The sequence below is a fragment of the Tyto alba genome, unplaced genomic scaffold, assembly GCF_018691265.1.
Source record: "Tyto alba isolate M040663 unplaced genomic scaffold, T.alba_DEE_v4.0 Super-Scaffold_40, whole genome shotgun sequence".
NCBI lineage: Eukaryota > Metazoa > Chordata > Aves > Strigiformes > Tytonidae > Tyto > Tyto alba.
This window is the reverse complement of record NW_024881316.1, coordinates 34,345,665-34,371,406: the sequence shown is the minus strand read 5'-3', so window position 1 is coordinate 34,371,406 and position 25,742 is coordinate 34,345,665. Positions and strand designations below refer to the sequence as shown.

General features: G+C 49.3%; 1 long non-coding RNA gene across 1 annotated transcript; it reads left to right on the top strand.

Annotated features, from left to right (window-relative positions):
• The first annotated feature begins 7,031 nt into the window (after positions 1 to 7,031).
• On the top strand, positions 7,032 to 22,485 carry LOC116965649. The gene is made up of 3 exons (XR_006166423.1): positions 7,032 to 7,131; positions 15,694 to 15,743; positions 21,059 to 22,485. It is a non-coding gene; the product is annotated as an uncharacterized LOC116965649 (long non-coding RNA).
• The last annotated feature ends 3,257 nt before the right edge of the window (positions 22,486 to 25,742 follow it).

Sequence of the window (25,742 nt, the reverse complement as noted above, 5' to 3'; positions counted from 1 at the left end):
ATCTGTTGAGGTCCAAGCCCAGCAACCCTACATCACGTTTGACTCTGCTGGGATGTAGCGCCTTGCTTAGCTCAAATCCCATATCTTGCTGGACACTGGGGACATTAGGCTTTGTGAGGTCAGCCAGTCTTCACAGACTTCAACCTTGTCCACACCGAGGATGAGAAGCAATCTCACAAGACTGGAAGAAGAACAAAGTTTCTACTGGGAAGGGGAGGTTCATCCCTTTCCAATTAGCTTCATACACCTATAAGATCTCTGCAGAGATCTTCTGCTTCCCTACACCCTTGTGTGTACCCAAGAGAGTTAGACGTAGCCATCTCTAAAGGCCACCCACAAAGTCCTACCTCGAGTACCAGGACAAAGAGAAGAGAAGGACATGGCCAAGGAGCCACAGCAGGAAGCCCAGCAGGGCTCTGGAGAAGGATAACCCACCTAAGATGGGACAAGGTTGCAGGGTCCACAGGGCATTCCTGTTTGGAGAGACGGGAGGGTCGAGAGTCATGGTGGGAAGGACAGGGGAATCCAGGCTTCAAACAAGGAATCTGGGCCAAATTTGAAGAAGCCAAGTGGGGCTGGGGTGGGGGTGGGGGTGGTGGTATTTATGCTACCAGTGGAGTGTGAATATCACACAGACAGCTTGAATCATCTCCCCACCTTAATAACTACATCCTTACTGTGGTCACTCACTTGAAATTATAGGTTGAGTTGTAAGTCGCTGCTGGGAATGCAGCACTGCCAGGTGGACACCAACTCATCCGCATGGCGCTGTGCCTCCGCTGCGGGATGCCCCGAGAGCATCCCTCCCCTCTGATGCAGTTGACAGTAGGATTTTGGCCTTTTTCCTCATCTGGCCGTAGCTTGAGCCTCTCACAGGGACTCGACAGAAAGGGCTTGCCTTGTCAGCACGCAAGCTGCTCGTACGGGACATGCCGTCATACTCCAGCTGTGTCACAGCTGCCTCTCCGGCACGCAGAGCTGCCCGGGCAGGAGCCGGCTGCAGCTGGAGCGGGCAGAGGTACTCCCACAGCACGAGCCCTTTGTGCTCCCCAAGGAAAGACCACAGAAGGACAGCCTGGTGAGACACACAAAATGTAACTCTTTGCTGGGTTGGGTCGTTGTTCTCATGTTTTTGAACAAAGCAGAGCCATTCCCTTAAAATGTGGGAAGCAGGGAGGAAAAAACTGTTTACTGACAATGCTTAGGGTGCAGTAAAATCCAAGATGTTTTGAAAGGACACTCCTAAAAAAGATGCTTTTATATTTAAACATCTGTTCTCAGCAGGTTTTTTGCAAATTAGATGAGTCAAACTCCAGCCCTGGGCCAAAGCACGGTTCTTCTAATTACATAGGGGAAACCTCCATCCTCCTCTAGCTGTGGCTTCCCTGCTGCGTCCTGGCCCTGATCTGCTGTAGGACGGCTCTTCTGTAAGGGAACTGCTCTCCCCTGCTGTGAAGCACCCACCTTTCCAGCTCATCTCAGCCGGTGAAAGGGGTGCTCAGCATACAGCAGCACTTTGAGCAGCAACAGAGATGAGACAGGCTTAGGAACATTAGCTCCTAACCATTACCTTCCAACTCAGCCTCTTGGACCTTTCCTCTCTGTGTCTCACTGGCCTCTCTCTTGTAGTTATTTTTCTCTGGACAACTTGTGACAGCAAAGCCAATTCCCTCCTCCCGCTCCCCCTTTGGGTCCCCAAGCAGACAGTGCTGGCTCTGTGCTCGGTTCTCAAGCCCTCCTTTTTCCATATACTGTATTTCACAGCACATCAGGTCAGGACATGGCTCAGACTCACAGGACATGAGATCTCTGCACCAAAGCAAAAGCCTGAAGAACTGTCAAAGTCAGAAATAAATTTTGCAGGAGGTTTTGGTTCAGAACTGTAGAAAAACCCAAGTGAAGATGATATCTGGAAAAAGGTTTGGAAAGCCAGGTGATAGAGGCTGTCTCTGTTTTGAGCAATGTACACATTGCCTTTGCTACACACAAGTTAATGCTAGAAAGGCAGATTAATAAATAAACCTGTTCACTGAAGTGTAACAACAGCCCAGCAGTTTGCAGTGGGAAAGATGAAGGTCTTCCCACTTGCTCCGTGGAGACCAAATCTTATTATTTTCTTAGAGCGTGGCAAAAGCTGTCTAAGCCAGTTTGGAATCTAAACAGACATCTGATGGACATTCACTGGGCTGCTTCTAACAAATCCAGAGCAAAAATCTGTACCAAGATCTCCAGGCTCACTCCAAACTGGCAAGTGTGTCCTCATGGTGCAAGATGAGAGTGTGCAGGTCCTGGCAGTGGTCAGCCAGTGCCCGTGCCGCGGTGGGGGACAGCCAGGAAGATGCAGCATCTCTCCATGCCACATCCCAGGGAAGCGGTTACCTAAAGGGAAGACTTTGGGATGCCCAGACAACACAGGAGAAACGACCCTTTTAGTCAGTGAGCAAGCAGGAGAGATTCGTTCTGACATGATGTAGTTTAGCTTTGAATTTTAATCCTTCTAGTGGTTAATATAGAGGACCACAAAAAAACCTATAGCTTTCCAGAGCTCTTATGCCAAGGAACCGTATTTATCTCTACTGAAGACTTGCTGAAAATACAGAAAGTGTTAGGAAAGAAGACAAAACCTGAACACGTGGCGTCATATTTATTGTTACAAGATCAGCTCCTTCAATGAACTAACTGCAAATAGCCTAGAAATTTCTGGTGGAAACAAAAACCTGAAAAAACAGTGCTCCCCAGGCTCTGTTTTGGTTATTATATCAGAGGGAGCCCGTTATTTTACCCAGCAAGGAAACTCCTCATATGTTTGCTCTCTGGTGCTCCCATAATAACTACTGGTAGTGCTGCAGCTGCCCCTCATGCCTCGCTGGGGTGAAGGGCAATACAGCCCAGCCACAGCACCCCCTCCCAAATGCTGGTGCTGGGACCCTCGCCAGGTGTTGCTCCTGCCAGGAGAACCTGTCTGTGGGGCAGAGGGGGTATTGGTTTCTGCCCTCCATCCTCCCCATCCGCTTCTCGCATTAATGCTGCCAAGTGTGAGGGATGGGCTGTGCTGGTCCTTGCACCGGCTAAAGCCATGAAGGTCTGTCCTGTGGCCAGGGCATTGCTTCAGGGGTTAGAGCCAGAGATCAAAGTCCTGAGGAAGGAAAAATCTCAGGCTCTGGATTCCAGAGGAACAACAACAGGCCCTGGGCTTCAACAGAGAGAAAGCCTGGGACTATGGGGTCTCATTTGGAGGTTGAGATGAGGTGTGGGGTAAAGTCTGTGAGACCATCCCACAGTGACCAGGGGCTGGGGACAAGACAGGGAATAAGCACCTTGGATGGAGCTGGCTGCAATTTTTTACGTGCCATGTCCCTTCACAGATGAGATACTGTCAGGAGAGAGAGGAGTGACAGGCCTACCTGTAGCCTGGGGATAGGATGAGACATGGGATGAGCCAGCGTCAGTCTGGCTTATTCTCATACTCGGGGAATGAGCAATGAGAAAATAAGATCTGAAAGTCACATTTTGTCCAGGCAATTGCATATCTTGACTCTACTTTGGCCTTTGCTCTTGGAAGTCCAGCAGGACAAATCAGTGCTGGTTGCTTCAATGGACAATAGCAATCTTAAAATAATCCTATATCCCTCAAATAAAAGTGATGATTTGGGCAAGATGTGGGTGTTAATATGTGTAAGTATAGATGTGTGTGTATGTGCACGCATATATATATATCTCCATAATTCTTTTATTAGAAGAAACGATCGCCAGGTTTGAAGAGTGCTGTCTAACAGAGATAGGCAACATTTAATTGCATACAGCATACCTCCTTTTCTTTCCCAGAGCTGAGGCTGAGGGTGCCAGCACAGCAGGAGTCAGAAGAGGCCACCAACCATGTAGCTCCAGCATTGTTCTCCAGAAGAGCTCCCGGGCTCCTGCAGGACTCGGGCGAAACCAGGAGCCAGCACCACCGGCTCTCTCAGTGCTGTGCTTTGGATGTGAAGGCCACTGGCCCTTTGCCGGCCTGTCTGGGTGCCATCCAAAACTGATCCACATGCCATACTTGGCACTTTCACTACGCGCTTCCAACACTTGCTGTTGAAGATCAGCCAAGATATTATCCATTGGTCCTGCTGGGAAATGGCATTAAAAGCCACCAGTCCATCCTAAAGAGGAATTTGATAGCTGAATTTCATTGATTTTCCTGAGAGGTCATGTGCTTATTGGGCCTTTAGCTTTTGGAAAGTCTTCTCTTTAATTCTCGGCAGTCCTAGTCTTTGCTGCAGGGAAATATCACTGAACAGGCTCAGAGTCCTTCAGTGTCACTGCTAAACCACAGCAGTGTTTGGGGTCATCGCTGCTCAAACACTTTCCTGGCTCCAGCAGTGAGCTGCTTCAAAACACAAGGCATTTGGCTCGTTTCAACAGCTGGCTTATGCAGCCAGCATCGCTTCCAAGCAAATCTGCCCTGGAATGAACTGTTTCCATGGGGGCAGCCAGGAAACTTTCCAGGAGGCTCCAGTCCTTCAGAGACAGCCCGCAGGGATGGAGGAGGAGGAGAAGGAATTTACTCACTTCTTGTTGGGAATGCTTTGTGTCCCTGATGCCTGCAGAGCCCTTCCCCTTGGGGAAGGATGTGCCACACATGGTGAACCTCAACCCGCAGGCCCCCCAGGAGCCCGAGCACCTCTCTCTGTCTGAGAAAAGAGGCCGGGAAAAGGCAGCAGAGCCCCGTGACCCCACGAGCCCTGAGGAAAAGCCCCACCACAGCCCATGGGGGTTGATGACACCTCTGTTCCCACCCAGCCCAAAGCCCCAGCTGCCTCCTCTGCTTTCGGAGACGCTTAAGTCTTATCCAATGACCAATATGACTACAGGAATGTTCCTTCTCGGGATGAAACGATGTAGGTTGGGTTGATTCAAGGAAGCACCCTGAGTAAAAGCTTGGGACTGAACTCCCTCAGTGTAGTCAGCAGGGCCAAGGTCAGAAGTCCTCTCCTGTCCCTTCCCTCTCCTCCAGCTGGAACAGCCCATCACACGGATGCACGTGAGATGTGCCGGTGCCCGGAGCCAGGCACTGCATGGGGAGAGATGGGGCTGCCCTTAACTGCTCAGTAAATATGACCACATGGCCACTGAGAGTGCCTTGGCCTCCCTGCCAAGAGGAAGGTCTTTATAAAGCGTGTGCTGCCAGGTCAGAGCAGAATGATGGCAGTTCCTCATCTTTCATCCCTCAGCCATTTCGTGTGTTGAGCATTTTGCTTGGAGCCATTTAATTCACACACTCAGCTCCACCATTTCCTCCTCAACAGCCAGGCCCCTTCACTTTTCCTTTTTCCAAGACCTGCCTCAGATCCAAAGCATCTTTTCTGTCCCGGAGCCAGGCCCTGGATGTGACCGTACACTCCCAGACTCTCAGCTGATCTCTTCCTGCAGAACATCCTTCATAGAATCACAGAATAGTTTGGGTTGGAAAGGACCTTTAAAGCTCATCTAGTCCAACCCCCCTGGCAATGAGTAGTGACATCTTCAACCAGATCAGGCTGCTCAGAGCCCCGTCTAACCGGACCTTGAATGTTTCCAGGGATGGAGCATCTAAAACCTTGCTGGGCAACCTGTGCCAGTGTTTCACCACCCTCATTGTAAAAATGTTCTTCCTTGTATCTAGTCTGAACCTACCTTCATTTAGTTTAAAACCATTACCCCTTGTCCTACCACTACGGGCCTTATCAAAAAGTCTGTCCCCATCTTTCTTATAAGCCCCCACTCTTATAAGCCCATCTTTCTGGCAGTGATCTGACCGCTCATTGCCTTCCCTCCTCTAGCCCCTCCATTACAAACTTTTGGGCTTTAGCTTGGTGGTTTAGGAAGAACCGGGAGAAAGGTAGATGCAATCATTGCAATCGGGGATGAGGAGCAGCAAGAGGAGTCATACCTCCACCCTTCCTGCTTTTATCAGCCTCTGGCTTGTGAGGAGGGAAGCAGCAGCCCTGCGGGACCTGCTCTCCCTCCCACTCACATGTGTGCTGCAGACAGGGGCTGGGAACCAAAGAGCCGCTTTACCCCCCTGCTCTCCTCCCCAGGGGGGAAACAGCAGCCTTGTCTTTAACAGGTACTTTTTAATTTAAGTGCTACCTTCCAGAGCATCGAACAGTTGCGCAAATAGTTTCTTGTCGGAAGCAAAGACAGAAAGAAGCAGTTGAGGATGGTTAGGGGAAGCAGACAGTGACTCCGTCCACGGGGATGGGGAGCGGAGGTGCCCAACTGTCCCACCCTTTGACCTGGGGCTGCCTCGAAACTCCACTCCTTTCACCAGCCAGTCCAAGTGCAGAAAATTTCCCCAGCACAGGAACAGTGTCAGAATTGCCACTCAGTGCCCCAGACCTGCCCCAAATGACATTCTCCGGGCTGTGTTACTCTCCAAAGGTCTGCAAGACGGGTCTGAGTGAGGTGTGTGCTTGAATTTAGTCCAGGATTGCTGTCCCTGCTGCACGGTCCCTGAAGATGACAGTGTTCCCTCCCCCAGCTCCCGGAGGTGTATGTAAGGAGGGAGAGGCTTAGGAGGCCTGAGATAACAGGCTGCTTTTGAAAGTTATTGAGATAACGGGCTGGTTTTGAAGGTTTGGGAGGGATTAAGCAGAGCGAGGCAGCCTGTCCGCGCTCTGGACTCCGAAAGCGCGGTTAGAAACGTCCATCCATCCCTCCCCTGCATCCAGCTCCCTCCCTTGGCCTTCGGGGCGCTTCTGGGTGGGATTCTACCCCCCCGCCAAAAAAAAAAAAAAAAAAAAAAAAAAAGGGTTTTGGGAGACCGAGTCTCCGGGGAGCGGCCGAGCGCCGCGCCCGCGTCCGCCCCGTCCGGGAGAGGCGGCGGGGCCCGGGAGCGCTTCCCGCCGCCCCCCCGCCGGCCCAGCCCCGGGGCCGGCGGCCATGGGCAGCGGCAGCAGCCGGCGGCGGTGGCGGGGGGCGGCGGGGGAGCGGCCCCGGGAGCCGCCGGAGACGGCGCTGGCCGAGCGCGGGGGGGAGGCGGCGGCGCCGGCGGGCCCCGGCCGCCGAGCCCCGGCCGCCGGCGGGCCCCCCCCGGCCCGGGACGGCCGGAGCTGCGGGGAGGCGGCGGCGGGAGGCGGCGGCGGGTCCCCGCCCCGACAGGCGGTAAGTGCCCGCCCCGGCCCCGGCCGGGACCCCGCGACCGCCCGGACCCTCCCGGCGGCCACCCGGGGACCCCCCCATCCCCCCGGGGGGGCCGCGCTGGACCGGGGAGCCCCGCCGGAGCCGAGGGTAGCGCCGCAGCCGTGGCTTCCTCAAACCGTAAACGGCGTTCAGTCTTTTTTATCTTCCCTGGCAAGCCGAGCTCGGTCACGTCTGCTGCGGCTTTTTGCATTTTCTCCCTCTGGTGCACGGGAAACCTCGTCCCGGCAAGGGCCGTCCCGTTCTCCAGCTTCCCTCCGCTACTGAAAATTTCTTTTCCTGCCCTGTGGAAATAGCTGGACTTGATGAAGTACAGCTCGTGCTTTTCCCCGGCTCGGGCTTGTAAACAGAAGTTTAAATATGTGAGCAGAAAGCTGCCGTTTCACGTTTGCCAGTCTGCTGCAAAAGCAGTCTGGCTCCTGCTAAAGAAACGTTTCAGTCTCTATTTAACAAATAATGGATTTGCCTCTGAGGGAGATGAGATTTATCTTTTTTGGGTTTGATTTTTCCCTATCCAAAAGTAACAGCAGCATCTACATAATCTGGTGATGAGACCAAAAATCACCAGCTTCTTTATCTTATCTTGGCTTTGGAAGTTGTGTGTTGTTTGTTAGATAAATGCTTCTCTCCACAGATGCACAAAAGTCAGAAGACTAAAGCAATAAATTTAAAAATAGAAATTAGTATTTAGGACTTTCTGCCTTGCATGCCTCAGTTTTGCTCTTTAGATGTGTATTGTTTCCACTGCCAAACTGCCTGTCCATGGGGTACGGGTAACTTCAATACAAAACAATTTCGGCTTTAGGAAACTTGGCAGGCTTCAGTATGAGAACCCTTTTTTTTTAGACAAGCTTTAAAGAGAAGCCTCAAAAACAGTAAGATTTGGAAATGAGGAGGAAAGAAAAAAAAAAAAGAGAGATATCTTGTACTGTCATATTTTTTCCTTGCTCTTTTAACTCCAAACCCTCTGGTGGTATCAACGGGAGCTCAGTCCAGCAGTGCTTTTTCCTCTGAGGGACTCTCATTTATGAGCAGTTCTCCTGACTTCTCCCATTTATCTTTACTTACAGGAATAGAGGCTGCTTGTGTGTGTTTTCCCTCGGTTTCCACATGTGAATATCATGGTTAGATCTTTAAAAATAGTAATTATATCTGTTGTGAATTTTCCTGTGCATAAAATGGTATTTTAGCTGTACTATGAAGTGGTGTATATTCTGGGTAATTACATATCAGAAGGGCAGTGGAGCCGACCCCATCTTTCTTTACAAAAATCAGTAGAGGGACAGTATACCATGGCAGTGGATACTAGTGAACTAATGATAAGGAGCAAACCAGAAAGGCTGAAATATTTAAGACGTGACCCCTGGGGTGGCACAGGGGGGTCATCATGCCCAGCTCCCTGCTGCAGACCCCCTCCTCTGGCAGAAGTGAGGCTGAGGAACCCGTAGCATCACGTCGGCCGCCCCGGGTTGGGGGTCACAGCCAGTGCAAACCCAGGGCGGGAACACCGTCAGGCCTTGCAGCACAGACGTGTCCTCAAAGGGCCCTCAACGTTCAGCCTGAAGGAGGGACGTTGGGCCTTGGCCACCCAGTGTGGCCAGTGGGCCAGCATGCAGCTTTGCAGCCCGCTCGGCGACGGTGATGCCGAGCATCTTCTGCATCTTCTCCGGCAGCTGCTGCTGCTGCCTCTTGTTTGGGAAGGAAGGTCACATCTCTGGTTGCACCCAGGCAGGTTGTTTGAAAGACAGCAAGGAGTCACCTGTGTTTTTCAAAGATATAAAAGGCATACAAGAGAGGTCTTAGATACTTTCAGAGCAAACTCAAAGCTCTTCTTGGTAGCACTTTCTTTACCTGAACCTGAGGTGGCCATGGTACGGGCAGCAGTCATGGGCTTACTGGTCTGACTCCTCGAGGCCTAAAAAGTCACTAGCCTGTGAGAAGGAGGGATGAAATTCCTTGCAGCACCAAGTTTTGTTTGTTTACTGGATGCAATTTAGTCTTTCAGGTCATTGTGCAAACTGCAGTCCCACCCTTCCCATGAGGCTGTTGGAGGAGGTTTCTGGAAAGGGATACCAGCTTTGTTGCATCACTAGTTCCTTGCTAGAAATTTTGAAGACAATTTCTCTCAGTCTTGCCAGCTTCTCAACCAGTCATTTGCAATTTCTGTCTTTGTGGTGGGAACTTGCTTGCTTTGCCCTTTTCAGCTGTGCAAACTGGAGGATGAGCAAAGAAAGGATGAGATGATTTGACAGAGCTAATGGGAAAAAGATGAAGGAGAAGGAGAGAAGGCAATGAGGAGATGTTACAGTAGGAAAGCCTGATGAGAAATAGCCCATGGAGGAGCATATTCTGGCCCATGGGAGGAGAGGAGAGGTTTGCACCAGCCAGAAGAGCGCAGTTGCCTGCAAGCAGGACTCAGCTCTCCTGTCACGGTTGGGTTTCTCCTGGGCGTGATGCGCGTCACACCTGAACCCCCGATGCACTTTGTCATCCAGCAGCAAGCCAGCAGCACCGATGGCCACCAGGCCAGCTGGAAGGGCTGGTGGAGAGGGGTGTGGCTGCATTTAAAGGCTTGAGCCACCTCTATTGCATCCAGATAGTGCTTGGGAGTGAGAAGGGTGAGAGCACGTCACAGCAGCGCGCTGGGAACCAAATCCTGATGGGGAACCTGAGTTCAGCTCGAAGCAGACCCCAACACCTCCTTATCAGCATCAAATATCCATTTTCAGGTTTGCCCTCAATTCCAGATGGTCATCCATGCTTTTTTCTCGTTTCTTTGTTCAAGACAGAGAAAAGTATTTGTGGTTTTGCAGGTGCTGCTGCAGTACAGAGCAGGGTGGAAGCTCCTGGTAGAAAGCAGGGGAGAGGCTGTGGCCTCAGGCATTTCCCGATTGGTTTCCTGAAATGGAAGAATCACACAGACATGTTAGAGTCTTGCTTTTAACAGCTTTTTCCACAGCGCTGTCACTCCTCCTGACTGGAGACGGGATGTGATTACAGTAAGTTGATCACCCCAGCCGCAGCGCAGGAATAACACGGGTAGAGGGTGTATTAACTGACTTTTACAGGGACTGTCGTATACTTTCAAAACACCCAGGCCTTCAAAGCTTTGCCTGATTTGCCAGATAAATGCTCTTTTTGCAGATTGATGTGGTGCAGCGTCATCTCGTGGCTGGCTGGTCCCAGATGCAAACACTTAGGGGTTCTGTGGGGACATTTAATGTCATGCCCCATTAGTTTCTTACAGGAACTCAGATAGGTTTATTTTTCTACTCTTGTTAAAATGTGCTTCCCTCAAACAGAAATTTGATCTTTCCAATTCAGCGCTGTTAGTAATTTATTTCAGCATGTTCTTTCTGGTTGTATTAATGGTCAAAAATTCCGAGTCGAGATGTTCTCTTACAGTTGTGTAGGGAGCCATGCTCTACTGGCCAGGGTGCTTCAGAGAAGGTCTTTTCCAGCTGAACATCTGGGACTCCTTGAACTCCAAACTAGGGAAGCAGCAAAGTGAAAAGTACAAATTCAGGTTATTTCAGATTCTGCAGTTAATGTCCAGGTGTGGATCTGGCAGTTGCTGAGCAAAAGGTCTCCCTCTCTCTCACATTATGCTCCTTGTCTTTTTAAAAGCACCTGAAACTTCACCAGAGTCCAGCAAGCTGTGCTGTCCCCTCAGCTGTGTTGCAGCTGCGCTCGGAAAACTGATTAGGTATTTTGCCCCCCCCACATCACTTGGCAGAGCACAGGTTGCTATTGCCCCGAAATCATTCCTGATCTAAGAACTAAGCACAGGGCATGCGCAGAATAGGTGGGAACTGGTGTTTTAGTTGGCAGGAGAGGAGAAGCGTGGGAAGTCCCCACATCCCTGACCACTTCCCAGCCTGCTCCTAATTCCTTTGCTGGCCAGAGGATGTTGCTGCAGACCAGAGCAAGGCTGGGATTCAGTGGGGGCTGTACATCCCGTTTGGTTCCTACTGCCACGTTAGGTAAGCTAGATTTTTTTTTTTTTTTTTTTTTGCCAGCAATAACTCCGGCTGCGGGTTCGTGAGGGGCGGTTTTCGGCAGTGACGTCTGGCTCAGCCACACACAGCATTTGCTGGCTTCGCTGGAGGGTGCTGCCCTGCTGCTGTACCTGCTCAGCTACCTGCAGCTGTGCTGCAAACTGCATCCGCGATGCGCTCCGGCCGACATCGCCTCCCTCCCCACCAAGGGAGGGGATTTTAATTTCAGCTCAGACCGGTCCCCTGATCCAGTTCATGGGGTGTTGGTGAAGAGAGATTTAGGAGGAGCAGAGGCAGGGAAGGAGGCTTATATCCTGCAGAAAAGCTGTGCTATGTAACCACAGCCCAGTGGCCCAGCGCTGGCAGGGGAACCACGGTTCTCCCCTGTAGATGTTTTAGGTGGCTCAGTCACTCTCTAGGCTCCCCTGTACATGGTGGGACCACTCAGGGTCTATATCTCAGGACTATATCTGTACTGGTAAACTATACCACAGCAGCTGCCTGGTATTGCACCATGATGGCCTGCCCCACTCAGCTGGCATGGTTTTGGCCAGGACCAACTTGCAGCTTCCCAAATAATGCTTGGGCAGGGCTTCAGGGGCCAGCACGGGGATTCTCGCTAAGAGACCACTCAAATTTGGCCACACAGTTTTGGAGACGATGCAATTTTAAGGGTCGAGACTGTAGTTGACTGGTTTTAACACAGCTCAGGGGCAGCTCAGAGCCCCTGAAGGTGCCCGGCTCCAGATTGCCCCGCGGGTCCCAAGGGAAGGTGTTCTCACCCAGCTCACCCACGGCAGCTAGAGCTGACAGAGGGAGAAGGGGGGAGCAAGGGGGTGAGGGCTTGCAGGACCATGAGCAACACCAGCCACAGCTTACACCGGGCTGGGGGGAGTGGAAAGCTGCAGCCCGTGAGTGCTGGCTCATGCACACAGTAAGGAGAAATAGCTCCTGCTTCCAGCTCTCCGCTCCACCTTGCTCCCAGGAGCCGCTGCCCTGACATAAAGGACAGCTGAACTGTGTGTGCAATGGCTGTCAAACCACTCCACCTCACATCTCATTACATTAAGTTAAACCCAAGTACATGCTGGGTGAGCTTGATATCCGAGCCTTTAAACTTGGAGGAGGGGGTGATGCGGGGCTTCGTAGCACAACAGACCCCAGCACGAGATGCCAACGCTGGGAACAGGGTGGAAAACAAGGAGACACTCTGTGGTCTGGATGAGTAATAAAAAGATGACTGCAAGCTGTAGAAAGGAGAAGCTGACTTCATTTATCTTTTAACAGGGCATAGTCCAACCAGGCCAGCAATACTTATTTAGCTGTCGGGTAGGAACCCATAATATTAAAGTGTCATAATGTGCGCATCATCTTAACCCACATAAAGAGCTAATACTAATTATATGCTGAACTTGCAACATACACATTACAGCAATCCCGAGCGGGCTGGGTGGGGTGGGTTTTTATTATGTCTCACTGCCTGTGACAGCCCTCACTCCGCATCCCGCCCGCTGCCCGGCACGGGGTGTCCCTCGGGCAGTGCCGAGTCGCCCGCCCTTCACCCGGATGAATTTGGAGCAGCTCCCAAAGCTCTGAAGGCGTTGGAAAGCCAGAGGCTGGAAGCGCCTTTTGTTTTTTCACTCGCTGCTTGTTTTTCCTTATGAACCGGGTTGAACGTAGGTAGAGATCTACCTGCACCAGGGAAATAAGTGTTGTTGCCGACGGATCCCTTGGAGAAGGTGGGAGCTGATTTTGCACACAGAAGCAGATTTTGCTAACCAGAGCTGCTCCGTCCCAATGACTAATTAATTCTGTCTTCCACCCACACAACACGTACAGCTCGTAATATGGAGGAGTCAGCCACAAGGGAAGAAAAAACGACAACCTACTGTACAATTCAAACCCCTCCCTAAAATGATCCAAACCCATCCTTTGTGCAGAAGTGTTGGAAGCTGAGTTCTCGCTGTGGGAAGAGCAGCATCAGAGCACTCCTGGAGAACTGTATTCCCCTTGGTGCTGAGGATGAATAATGTTCTTTGCCTGGTGGAAGGAAAGCGGGGTGGCAGCAGTAGCCCAGTGGGTGATGGTGATGACGAGGATGAGGGGCTGCACCGTGGGGAGAAGTCAGCTCTTGGAGCTCAGCACGGAGTCCTCCCGGCACTGCTGCTTGCTCTTGTCGCTTGTGGGAGATTGCCAAAAAAACAGTGCTAAATAACCAGGCGGGAACTCTCTTCCCTCATCGTCAGCTTTTCACATAGCCTCATCTCCGCTTGGACCCAGGAGCTGTTTCTAGAACAGTTCAGGCTTTTCCAGAGAAAACAAAGTGTTGCCAAAGAGCGGGGGTTCTTCTGAAAGGAAGTGGAGTGCCTTTTGACAGGTATCAAAAGATGTTACAAGTCTCTTGTAGATTTAGCTTGTAATTTTAAGCAAGCAGCTGGGGCATGAAAGCCTGTGGATAGCAGACACCTTTCCCAGCTCCAGAAATGGAAGACACTTAGGACTCACCTGGAAGATGTGTTGACCCAGTGCCATGAGAGAGGTCTTTGCTGCAGCCCCCTTCACCTGCTCAAGCATGGGAGCCAAAGGTGACCACGGCAGCACAAAGCCTACCCGGGAAGCAGGGAAGAGCCCAACAGTTTGCTGCCAAGCACCGACCTGCCCAGCAGTGTCTGAGACCACTTTGTTATAACCTCGACTCCTGTCCATCTGCATGTGAAGCAGCTAAGGAAGGAGAGCAGTGAAAGCATCTCCTCTCAAATTAAAATCAGGTGCCATGGAATAACAGCAGTTAGAAACGCAGGTGGACATTTCTATCCAGTGGACAGCACATAAGCCTGACCGATACCAGCTGATTTAAATCAGAGCAAAACTGCATAAAGCCATCATTCCTGTGCTGGCACTGCTCCGACACTTACCAGAACCAGTCCTGTGCACTGCTGGACCTCAAGGCAGTGCAGGTTTGAGCTGTTTCAAGAGCAGATACATGACCTTACTTAGGAATCACTTGATTCCATCCAGCCCGGCAGAAACACCACACAGCAGATGTATAGGTGTTGGCTCTGAAGTGCAACCTTTTCCACACCACTCCCTGGTTCCTTTGCTTCCCTTTTTTGTTGTACAGAAAAGTATTTTTCTCTTTTCCACGCTGATGGAACAACTTTTCACTTCTATTTTCTGGAAGCCAAGTCCTCACTTTGGTTCTCCATACCACCTGTTTAACATCTGTTGGTGTCATCGTGAGATTCAGGATAACTTGTATGACGGAGGACCACCAGCTTTGGGACTGTGACTCAGAAAAAATAATGGCAAACCAAAACAGGTCTAGTTTTGTGCAAAGCCACAGCCCTTGTCCCGGTCCCGCTCCCTTTCCCTCCGAGAGTACAGTAAAGATGTAGAAAAAGATGAAAGTTATAATCTTCTCAGTAGCAGCTGGCGGCAGGGGGTTCATTTTCTTATTGGGAAAACTGGGGGCTCAGACAGAAACAGGGTCCCATTGTCTTCCCATTTTAAATGCCATTAGGTTTGGCTTTGGTTGTGCCCCCTGCGCTGGTGTCCCATTGGAAACCTGTGGGCTTCCAGCATAGGAAGGTGGATGTCTCACTCCAAATGGATCATTTCAGGGAAGCAGCTTTATCAGGTGAAAAGAATTAGATGCGTGTTGCCATAACTCCCTTCTTTTGAATTACTTTCGTACTGCTAACTGTCATCTGGCAGGGCAGTGCCTATTCATAGGAAAACGGGGAAGTTTCATGAGTTAATGTTTGGTGATTTCAGTTCCGTTGCCTGCAGCCACCCAGCTGCCCTGAATGCTGAAACATAGCTAGCAGAAGGGTGGTTACTAAAGGGAACTCTCTTGTATTGTCTCCACAGGGGTTGTTTGAGGGTGTAAACCAGGGCAGACATGGCTCAGAGATAGCTTTCATAGAAACACGGAATGGTTTGGGTTAGAAGGGACCTTAAAGATCATCCAGTTCCAACCCCCTGCCATGGGCAGGGACACCTTCCACTAGACCAGGTTGCTCAAAGCCCCGTCCAACCTGGCCTTGAACCCTTCCAGGGAGGGGGCAGCCACAGCTTCTCTGGGCAACCTGTGCCAGTGCCTCACCACCCTCACAGGAAAGAATTTCTTCCTTATATCTAATCTAAATCTACCCACTTTCAGTTTAAAATCATTACCCCTTGTCCTATCACTACAGTCCCTAGTAAGGAATCCCTCCCCACCTTTCCTGTACCCTCTTTAAGCACTGGAAGACCACTATAAGGTCTCCCCGGAGCCTTCTCTTCTCCAGGCTGAGCACCCCCAACTCTCTCAGCCTGTCCTCACCGGGGAAGTGCTCCAGCCCCTGATCATCTCCATGGCCTCCTCTGGACCCACTTGAGCAGGTCTATGCCTGTCTTGTGCTGGGGACCCCAGAGCTAGATGAAGGACTCTAGGTGGGATCTCACAAGAACAGAGTAGAGAGGCAGAATCACCGCCCTCAATTTTAAAATGTTATAACTGAAATGCGCTTTTTTTGTTCTTCCCCAGGCCTTGTCAACCAGAAGCCTGCCAGGCCCAGAGAGCAGCACTGACCATCAGTGAGTACCCCATGCTTTAGTTTTGTCTTCAGAGGGGAAAAGCAGCTGGAAGGAAGGAAGCATAAAGGAGAAAGCTATTCCTGCATGCCTCCCACTGTGCAAAGGAGAGGTGGGAGTGGTGTCAAATTGTTCATAGCCCTAAATAGCCTGTCCTCTACCTAATTGCCGATTAAAAAAATTTCAGGAGCTGCACTGCCTGAAAAGATCCAGGCTCCAGCTCAAGTACAGCATATAGATTCAGTGCAGAATTTAGGATGTCCACATCACACAGGCGTCTTGAAGGAGCTTGTGAAAAGCTGGAGAGGAGTGTTCCAACAAGTACCTCAGGGCCTGGTTCACCCACAGGTCATCTGTGGGCTCTGCAACATGTAGAGAAGGAGGATAACATCTCCTTGCGCCACAGGAACCATGAGGAAAAACTCGTAAGACTCTGCCATGCTACACCTGTTAGAGACACGAGCATTCCTCAGGGACAGGGGAATGGTGATGACCTACTGCACTGTGTATCAAACAAAAGAAATGTGAAATCTTCCTTCCACAGGCAAAAGCTACCGAGCAGAACCCAGAGGGATAGGAACCATTTGACCCACATGTTAAAGTAACTCACATGAAACAAAAAGGCTTGGAAAACCACCTTAAAATACCATCTCCTTATGCTAAAGAGTAACTCTCTTCAACCTTAAGCGTTCGCGGACTCTCATACTCTGCTCCTGCAGCACTCGAGAGCAGACGGATCTGCGGGTCCCCGCTGCCGGGTTGTGTGACCTGCTAACGCTGAGCGGTGCTGGTGGATGTGACACGAGAGCCCGGGCACCAGCCACCGTCCCCCCCCCCTCCTCTCCCTCCCAGCTGGCAGGGAGCTCGCCTGGCGAGGCCGCTCATTTCGGGAGCGCTCGGAAAACACGGCTGCCCTCGGCGTTCCAGTCAGCGAGGCTCATGCAGGGGCTCTCATGGGGACTGTAACCTCTCTTGGGCTCTCCAGCGTCGCCGATGGGCTTTGGGCTACGACGGCACCTGAGCAGTCTCCTCTGGGGGTGCACACCCAGCCCTGCCACAGTCCCCCACCAAGCTCCCCAGCCCCAGGCTCTCACTGGCCCCTCTTGTCCCCTGCCAGGGCTTTCTTTCTCCCTCCTTCTTTGAAACACAAAGGGGAGACTTAAGACAGCAGAAACCGGTTTCTGATCTGGGATGACTGAGCAGGAGCTTATTTTCATTTAGATAACATTTACTTTACACCCACTGCAGAGCCCCATAGTGCAGCTCACGCGTGAAGTGCCCGGTGCGCCCATGATAAGCAGGGTTGCAGTTTCTGCTGGCAAGAACTGCATGCAAACATTTTCTTGGAAATTGTCCAGCACCCAGCAAAACTACATTTTGAAGAAATCAAATCAAACCAAGCCCCAGAAGCAGCGGCTAATGTGTGTAGGTGTTTCATCCTTCACATTTCTGTGGCTAGAATTATTCCAGGTAAACACTCACGTTACAAGCAGCAAAAGTCAGCCTTGTCTCGATAGAGTTACTGACCCAAGAAATTCCCATAAAGCCATTTAAAGAAGAAATAAACGTCAAGCAAGGAGGAAGAAAAATAGATATGGAGACTTAATACTATCTGCCAAGAGAATAGTCACATGAGATAGATGCTGTAGGTGTGCACCTCCTGTACTGCAAACATGCCTGTGTGACACCACGTAAGCATCTAAACCGGACCATAACACATACTTTCAGTGCACATGGGAACACAGCTGGATGTATTCTTGATCGTGCTGTGTTACCTCTCTTTCCCCCTGCAATCCTTTTGGGAACCCCTCTCTAGCATCTGGTAGTGCACGGGCGGGATGACACAGCCCGGGAACGCTGTAACGATCTTACAGTCGCTGCCAAGGCTCATGTCACTGGCAGAGTTACCGGGGCGTTGTTTTGACCCATTTTTCAGCTGCAAGGTCTTGCAGAAGGCATTTTAATGATTAACCCTGGACTTTCCCATCCTCAGCAAAACAATGAAAAACACTGGCCTAGATTCACCCCAACCTAAATTTCAGCCACTTAACTCAGGTTTCTACCTTGGAGCTGGTCACCCTAGCCACCCATCAGGGACATTGTCACCAGAGCCCACAGGCAGCTCTCCCCCACACCAGGCAGCTGCCTGACTCCAGGGACGTGGCACTGCCAGCCATCCCCACCCCTGGGATCTTGCTCAAAGGTGGTTTTGCTTACTTTTGGTCTAATTTTGCCTTTTGCATTTCCTTCTCCTCATTGCATAGTTCCATTAAAAAAAAAAAAAAATAAAATTCCTCCTTAACAAGCTTTAAATACAGAGAGGCCTTTAGCTGAAATGGAGCACATTTCTTACTTTCCTCTTCCCTAAATTGCTTTGCTCTAGCCTCTTAAATCACTTTTATTGCTGCTTTCTAAACTCCCTCCAAGCTGTTAATAACTTTTCAGTAATGAGATATCCAGAAGTCTGCACAGTAATCTTGGTGGAGGTGCACTGCCCTTTTTTTTCTTTGCTGTCCTACTATGCTGCAGATTCCCTTCTTTTATGCTTTTCGGCTAGCTCCTTCTCTCTCAGCTTTGCTCCTTTACAGGTTTCTCTTCTCCCAGAACATCTGGGGTTTGAAAATTTTTCCCCTCAACGTCCTGACTCGTTATTTTTCAAATCGGGAAGTCTAACATCGCTCAGCTAGATTCAACATGATTGCAAGCCCTGGCTGCGTGTGGGTGAGGGCAGCAAGGGGCCTCCTCTCCTGCTGGAGTGGCTGGAGGAGCACAGGAGAAGGCTTGTGGTCCACCAGCTCCTGTCCTGCCCACAGGATTTCCCTGCCACAGCCTCTCCCTTAATTCCGGGACCAGCAGAAACAGCTCCACCAACGTGCGTTTGAGATCAAGGTGCAGTTCGGGAGGGCCTCAGGAGGGCTCTAGTCCGATCTCCTGCTCCAAGCTGGATCAGCTGTGAAGTCAAAGCAGAATGCTCCAGACTTTGTCCCGTCAGGTCTTGGAAGCCTCCAAGGATGGAGCCTGTGCAACCACAGCCTGTTCCTCTGCTTGCTGTCCTCAGGGTATAGAAGTTTCTCCTTTTATCCAGATTGAACCTCCCATTTTTAAATTTATTTCAGTTTTTCCATATAAAATGATACAGAACTTTGTGCCACAAAAATAGAAAGAACAACTTTCTTCTCCTTTGCTCTTGAAATAAACACAGCCTTCTCTATTCCTCTCAATTCTGGAATATGCATGGTAAGTGGGGTTCACTTTTGTCTGTTTAAAGAGACATCTGTGTTTCAATAAATTCTCATTTTACCTGGAGATTTTCTCCCATGCTTGGAGGTCACCATGCAAGCCAAAGCATCAAGAATAATTAACAGTGGGAAATTATGTAAACGCTAAGAGAAACAATGACTCTTCTGTGGGCCTGCAAGCAAGCTGCCAAGAGCTCTGCCTCTAATTCATCACATAATATAAAATTAGTTTAAGGATTGTCACAGTGCAGAGTTTAAATCAATAAATCATGTGTTTAAGTCAGATTTCTGCATTTCCTTTTCCCAATTCTTGCTTTGTGGCTGCTGGTGTATGGTTCGAGCTCTTGGACTTTTAACTTTCTTCCCAGCTCTCATTTACTGCGGTGGAAACCAGATTGCCTGCAGCTCATCAGAAGACTGAAAATGAATGAAAGGATTAAACAGAAGAGTCTACTTGCTAAATCCTACTTGCTGCCATCTTGCTACCAGTAGAACGTGCCATCAAGGGCAAGGGGCAGCATAAATAAGTGTAGGACATCCACATGACCCAGCTGTCATGCCAGCTGGTCATCAGGTGGCTCCAAGGAAAAACACCAACTATTTCTGACATGCAGGGTGACGGCATTAACACAGCTAGGTCAGAGCAGCTGGACTGGGCAGGAGCCTTTCTGACCTGGACAGATAAGAATAGAGGAGAGGCTGCATTGGTGCAGTTGCTCCCCAGCAAAACGGCAGGATGCTGGCTGCTGCCTGTTTGAGGGACATTGCAGATGCTCCCTCGCCCAAGGAGGGCAGTTCCTGGCTGTCAAAGACAGCTGAGGGTTTGTGAAAGCGCCTCCTCTATGAGACAAAGATTCCTTAGAAAAGCATTTCAGAGCTCTTCTATTCTGATTCTGCATTTACTTACCTGCTTTGGGGCAGCTCCTGTGACTTCATCTAATAAACAGGTCTTCAGTTTTGTCACTAAAGGATGCTCATGACCAAATTCATCCCAGCTGCAAGACCAAGGATGTGGGAGATCTCATCCTTAGAGAAGTGGTAAGCCAACAGATGCTACATAACAAGTCTGGGACAGAGTTGGAGCCATGCTATTGCATATGAAAATCTCTCCTCTGGCAACTAACCAACCACCATACAAAAAAAAAATTTCTTGCTTATTTGTTCTCCACCAGTGGATGGCCACAAAGTAGCCCCACCAATCTCAGTTAACATGGCATCACAGAGCACTTTACAGTTTGGATTTACCAACTGAAGTCTTCACTTAGCTCTGTACCTCACCGCTACCTCCATTTCATGGAGCCACATGCCCCAGCTTCCAGAGACTAGCCTGATGGCCTGGGTTGCTCACCTTCCAGTTGTCTACAGGGTCAAGGAGGAACACTCACTTGCCAATTGCTGTCTCCTCTCTTGAGTCCTGGAGGGCAAGATCAAGTAGACCTATTGGTACTGTGAGCTACAGTGGTCAAAGCTTGCAGAAGACTCTTCACTGTCCTCCCTTGGGCAGGTAGGGACAGATTTCCCTTGTACCCAACATAATCCACCTCCAATCAGAACCATACCAGTTCCCTTCAAATACCAATAAGAATCATGCCTGTTCCCTTTGGATTGTACATCAGTTCCCACTTACGGGAGAGTTGTGCTGATGTGAAAATAAATAAAAACTGTAAGAGCAGTTTGAGATAGCTGAGTTCATATTTTAGTTGCAACTCAAATCCCTTACAAACAAAAAATCCCTTTCTGGATAGAACTTTAGAACTGGTAACTAGAATAAAGGTTAGGCAGTGCTTTAACTGGGGCCTTGAACCTACACTCACCGAAAGGTTATGGAAGTTTGATATCAGGTGTTGTAAGGACTGTACTGTAATGAACTCGCAGACTAAAATAGATGCCAAGTGATAGCAAATGTCAGCAAGCGATGTGCCGGGGGGGTATGGGAACTAGACGTGACAAAGTATATGTGTCTCAGCAAACCACATGCAGTTTGATCTTTCCATTCACAAAAAAATGACATAAGGGTCATCTTGTGCCTTCAGAACTTGATTCTCTCCCATGACACCAATAACTCATTCCCTTCCCCAGCAGGTGCCCACAAAGGAATAGCAAGAAGCCGGTGGGAAAGTCTACAATATCATATGATTACTCGGAGGAAGAACTCATGGCAAGCATTGAGCGGGAGTACTGCCGCTGAACCCATCCCCACACCACAAGAACTTCAAGCATGTTCCTGGAGGCCCAGCTGAGGCAAAACTGCTGCTGACAAAATAACCCCTCACACAGCAAGACAGCACGGGAGAGGTGGCTTGCAAAGGAAGGTGAAGTGTGGGAAGCAGTTGTGGCTGCTTGGGAAGCACAGAGGAGAAAGCCCTCCTGACCAGCTCTGAGTGAGAGCATGAAGATCCTCACCAACTGTTGATTTCTCATCAGTGCCACTGGAAGAATGACCAATTCATCTTGTGAGTCAATATTTAGAAGCTCATTTCTAAATGGTATTTACAAATGAAGACATATAGGAATCAAAGTGTCACGGTAGAAGGGTTGAGGCATGGTGCTTTGAAGAAAGATCTTGTTTTGTCTTAGCAGGAAAAAAAAAAAAAAAAAAAAAGCAGTAAAACAATTTGATTCAGATCTCACTTAGGGGGGATGTTGCATGAAATTCATGTTCCTGCCACTCAAAACAGGCCAAATTCACTCCTTGTGCTGCACAAGCCTCCAGTTCAGGTCTGAATTTGTCACTGTTTCATCAAGCATGGTCCTCTCCCCAGCATGGGATGTAAGATGAAAAGGGGAGTGAGCCCACCATCCAGTACGTACACAGCATCATCCCAGAGTTAAAATCCCACCATTTAGGAAAATTAGGCTCTTGGGAGCCATCAGGGAACACAGGATTTGTACAATCCCTTTGGGTTGAGATCCCAGTGTCAGTGTCCTACCTGGGGCTCCTTGGCATGGATCCTCCAGCAAAAGCAAGAGGCATGTCCCTGGTGCTGCCTCACTGCAGCCAGCAATCACCCATCCTGAGAGGGAGTTGCACACCATTGCACAGCAGCTGCTTGCGATCAGTTTTCAGAATTATCTGTCTTGGCCTTCCCATTTATTTCTTGTGGGTTACCTAGAAGAAAAGTCACTACCTTTTACCATTAGTTGACTGCAAAATAAAAGAGAAAGTCTGCTCTCCAAAGAAAACCATATATTTTCAGTGCTCCCTGACAGAAAGCCTAATATTTTAGGGTTTCTGCCTTTATTTTACCTCCATCTTAATGTATTACTAGTAAGTTCTTATTATCAGAAGTAGGAAAATACCTTATTTCTGTCTTCAGCTGAAGCATAAAAGACATCAGAAGAAGTCGTCACATAGACTGTGTAAATGCAAGATGAAACAGCAGGACACGTCTTAAGATACTGCATTTTAACTTTTGTAATTCCTGGTACCTGTGGAACAGAAATAATGCATCTGTACTCTATGTAACCCTCAGTAAAGGCATCAAATGTTGTTTTGAAAAACCCTCCTCAGCTTACATAGCAAATTGTCTTACCGTACCTGCAGAAACTAAGCAAAACACATCCTTGGAGAATGGCAGGAGGGATGCCATGAGGCAGACACTAGATTACACCCCTGGCACATGTACTAACGCTCCAGTTGTCTTTCCTGCAGCAGCTTTCGGCGAGGCTGGTCATCGTGCTCTGCCTGAGGGCTCGGGAGCTGCTGGGCAGCCCACAGAGGTGGGCAGCAGAAAGGGAGCCGACCTCCTGCAAAGCTACACAAGCTTGGAGGCAAAGAGCTCCCAGCACGGCAGCCAGCACGCTTTGTTAGAACGAGGGATAATGGTTTTAAACTGAAAGAGAGTAGGTTTAGATCAGATATAAGGAAGAAATTGTTTACTGTGGGGGTGGTGAGGCACTGGCCCAGGGTGCCCAGAGCAGCTGTGGGTGCCCCCTCCCTGGAAGGGTTCAAGGCCAGGTTGGACGGGGCTTTGAGCAACCTGGTCTAGTGGAAGGTGTCCCTGCCCATGGCAGCTCTACAACACATTTCAGGCTCTCCTAAGGCAAAGCTTAAGTACTAACAATTTTGCAGAAAGTGACTATTTAAAAAAAAAAAAAAAAATGCAACATCTAAACTGACCATGTATTTGTTAGGCTGCAACAAACCTCTCTTAACTGAACACAGCATATCACTCGGCTTCATTACAAAAATAGCTTGTCAAATAGCCAAAAGACAAGCATATTTCTGCACCAGGAATTAAAGTGCAGTGGGTTTAACAGGTAACATTTTCAGAATCCCCAAGAGAAAAGGAGGAGCCGCGGGAACACAGGATGGTCCAAGGAGGGAGTAGTGCATCTGGGACAGTCACTGCACCAGGGAAGAGGTGGGAGAAAGAACTTTTGGAATGCAAAGAGAGGCCTCAAATCATACCACAGTCTCACAGGCTTTCTCTGTGCTGTAAAATGATGCATGCTCAGAGCTGTGCTCTGACCATAGAGCCAGCCGGCACATAACCCCTCCCAACCTCCCATCGTATTGTCATACCATGCACAATGGGGTGGTGGTACCCACCCAGCTCCCCCGGTCTGCCCAGGAATTGTCAGGGACTGTGCTCCTCCACCTGCGTCAAACCTGTGCCAAACAAACCCAAAAAAAGGGAGGGTGGCAGTGGGGTTGGTACCTAGGAAGGCACGATTGCACTTTTGAGCCATCCTTCACTCAGGGAAAATAGTACACTAGATCATTGGCAGGTAAATAATCATATTGAAGTAGTACCTGAGCCCACAACTAATTTCAAGGGAAACTTCTTGAATGAATTACTCTTCAAAAAAGAAAGGACAATTGCACTATAGGGATCACTTTGTCACATCTCTGGCAGTGAATGCTGCTGTCCCACCAGCTGAATTATCAGAAAGTTTATTTTCTTTTCATTGTATTCCTCTAACCATCATCAAATCACAACCACTTGCAAGACAAAAAATGGTTTGACTTGCCAGCACTTCTTCCTCTCCCCAAAACGGTTCTGCTGGATTTAAATAGGGTTCTGCAGAGTCTCTGGTTCATCATTTTGGAATCTATCCTCCTGTGTGGTACACGAAGCATAAGACAGGGTAGCTGAGCACAGGTTTTGACCTGACACTATTAATCTCCATTAATAAAACAGCAATCAGTCATGCATATTAAACAAATTGCTACATTATTCATCTAACAAAGACAAATGCTGCACACTGTGTTTTGCACCAGTCCAAAAGGAGTAAGAGGGCCTCTCTGGCCAGCTGGCCATCTATACGTACCTCCTATTACTACTATTTTCTAAGTGAGGCAAAACCACAGCTGCTGAGAAGACTGAAGAAGGTAATTTTTTCAGCTAACCATGAAAAATTACACTTTAGTGCATGAACAGATATTGCCACTTCTGAACCTAGTGACTTCCATGAGTTCTGGTGGTTTCTTGCCTGGCTGGGTGTTGTGGTTTAACCCCAGATGGCATCTAAACACAACACAGCCACTTGCTGACTTTGCCCGCCATGGGCTGGAGAGGAGAATCGGGAAAAAAAGTAAGACTTGTGGGTTGAGATAAGAACAGTTTAATAATTGAAATAAAATATAACAATAGTTGTCATTAAAAGGAAGATAACAAAAAGAGAGCACAAGAAGAACAAAACCAAGTGATGCACAAGGCAGTCGCTCCCCACCCGCTGACCGATGCCCAGCCAGCCCCTGAGCAGCGATTGCCCCCCCCAGCCAGCTCCCCCAGTTTCTATACTGAGCACGACGGCCCGTGGTGTGGAATATCCCTTTGGCTAGTTGGGGTCAGCTGTCCTGGCCGTGCTCCCTCCCAGCTCCTTGTGCACCTCCTCGCTGGCAGAGCATGGGAAACTGAGAAGTCCTTGACTTAGGATAAGCACTACTCGGCAACAACTAAAACATCAGTGTGTTATCAACAGTATTCTCATACAGAATCCAGAACACAGCACTGTACCAACTGCGAGGGAGAACATCAGCTCTAACCCAGCTGAAACCAGGACATTGTGCAACAAGATTCCAGTTAAAAGGTTTTGATGGTGAAAGAATTGAAGCCATCTTTTTTAAATTATTAAAGAAAAGATCTTAAAAAACAAAACCAATGAACCTGAAACTACAGAACCAATTTGCACGCTTACTCAGACTCTGAGTTTCACTCAAATCTGGGTTTTTCATGTGCAAACATATGTTTTTAATCCTTTTTTCCCCTTTCTTTGTGGATGCCTCTTCTTTCTGGCAGCACTGTGATGGATGCAGACCCCTGTCTTTTCAGTAGCCCAGAAAACGGGCATAACGCTTTCCCAAAGAGCAACTATGGAAACAGACGGATGACAGAGCAGTTTTAGGAAGCAAGTTGTCTTTTACCTGGCACGTAGTCATACAGTGAAGTTTCCTGCAAGCTTCAAGAATTCAGTCAGGAGCTGTAGGTAGACTTGAGTGAGGAAAACAAAGCTGTGATTTGATCTGTGCTTGGATGAGGTCGCTGGAAAGAACTATGAACAGCTAGTCACCATAACCATAGCTCCTTGGGATAGGAGGTCTTCATAGTCCATCTCTGGCCCTGGGACCCCGAACGCCAGTCCTTTTGCCTAGTGTACGTGAGGATGGCTCCTGTACATGCGTATCTGCCAGCATCCCATTGCCAAGACCTCTGAGAACAGAGCAACAAGTAGTTTCCCGATGCATCGTGTCCAGTGCCCTGCTGTCACCGAATCACCTTCACAAATATTAGAGGAGAAAGAAGGGTGGCACCCTCAC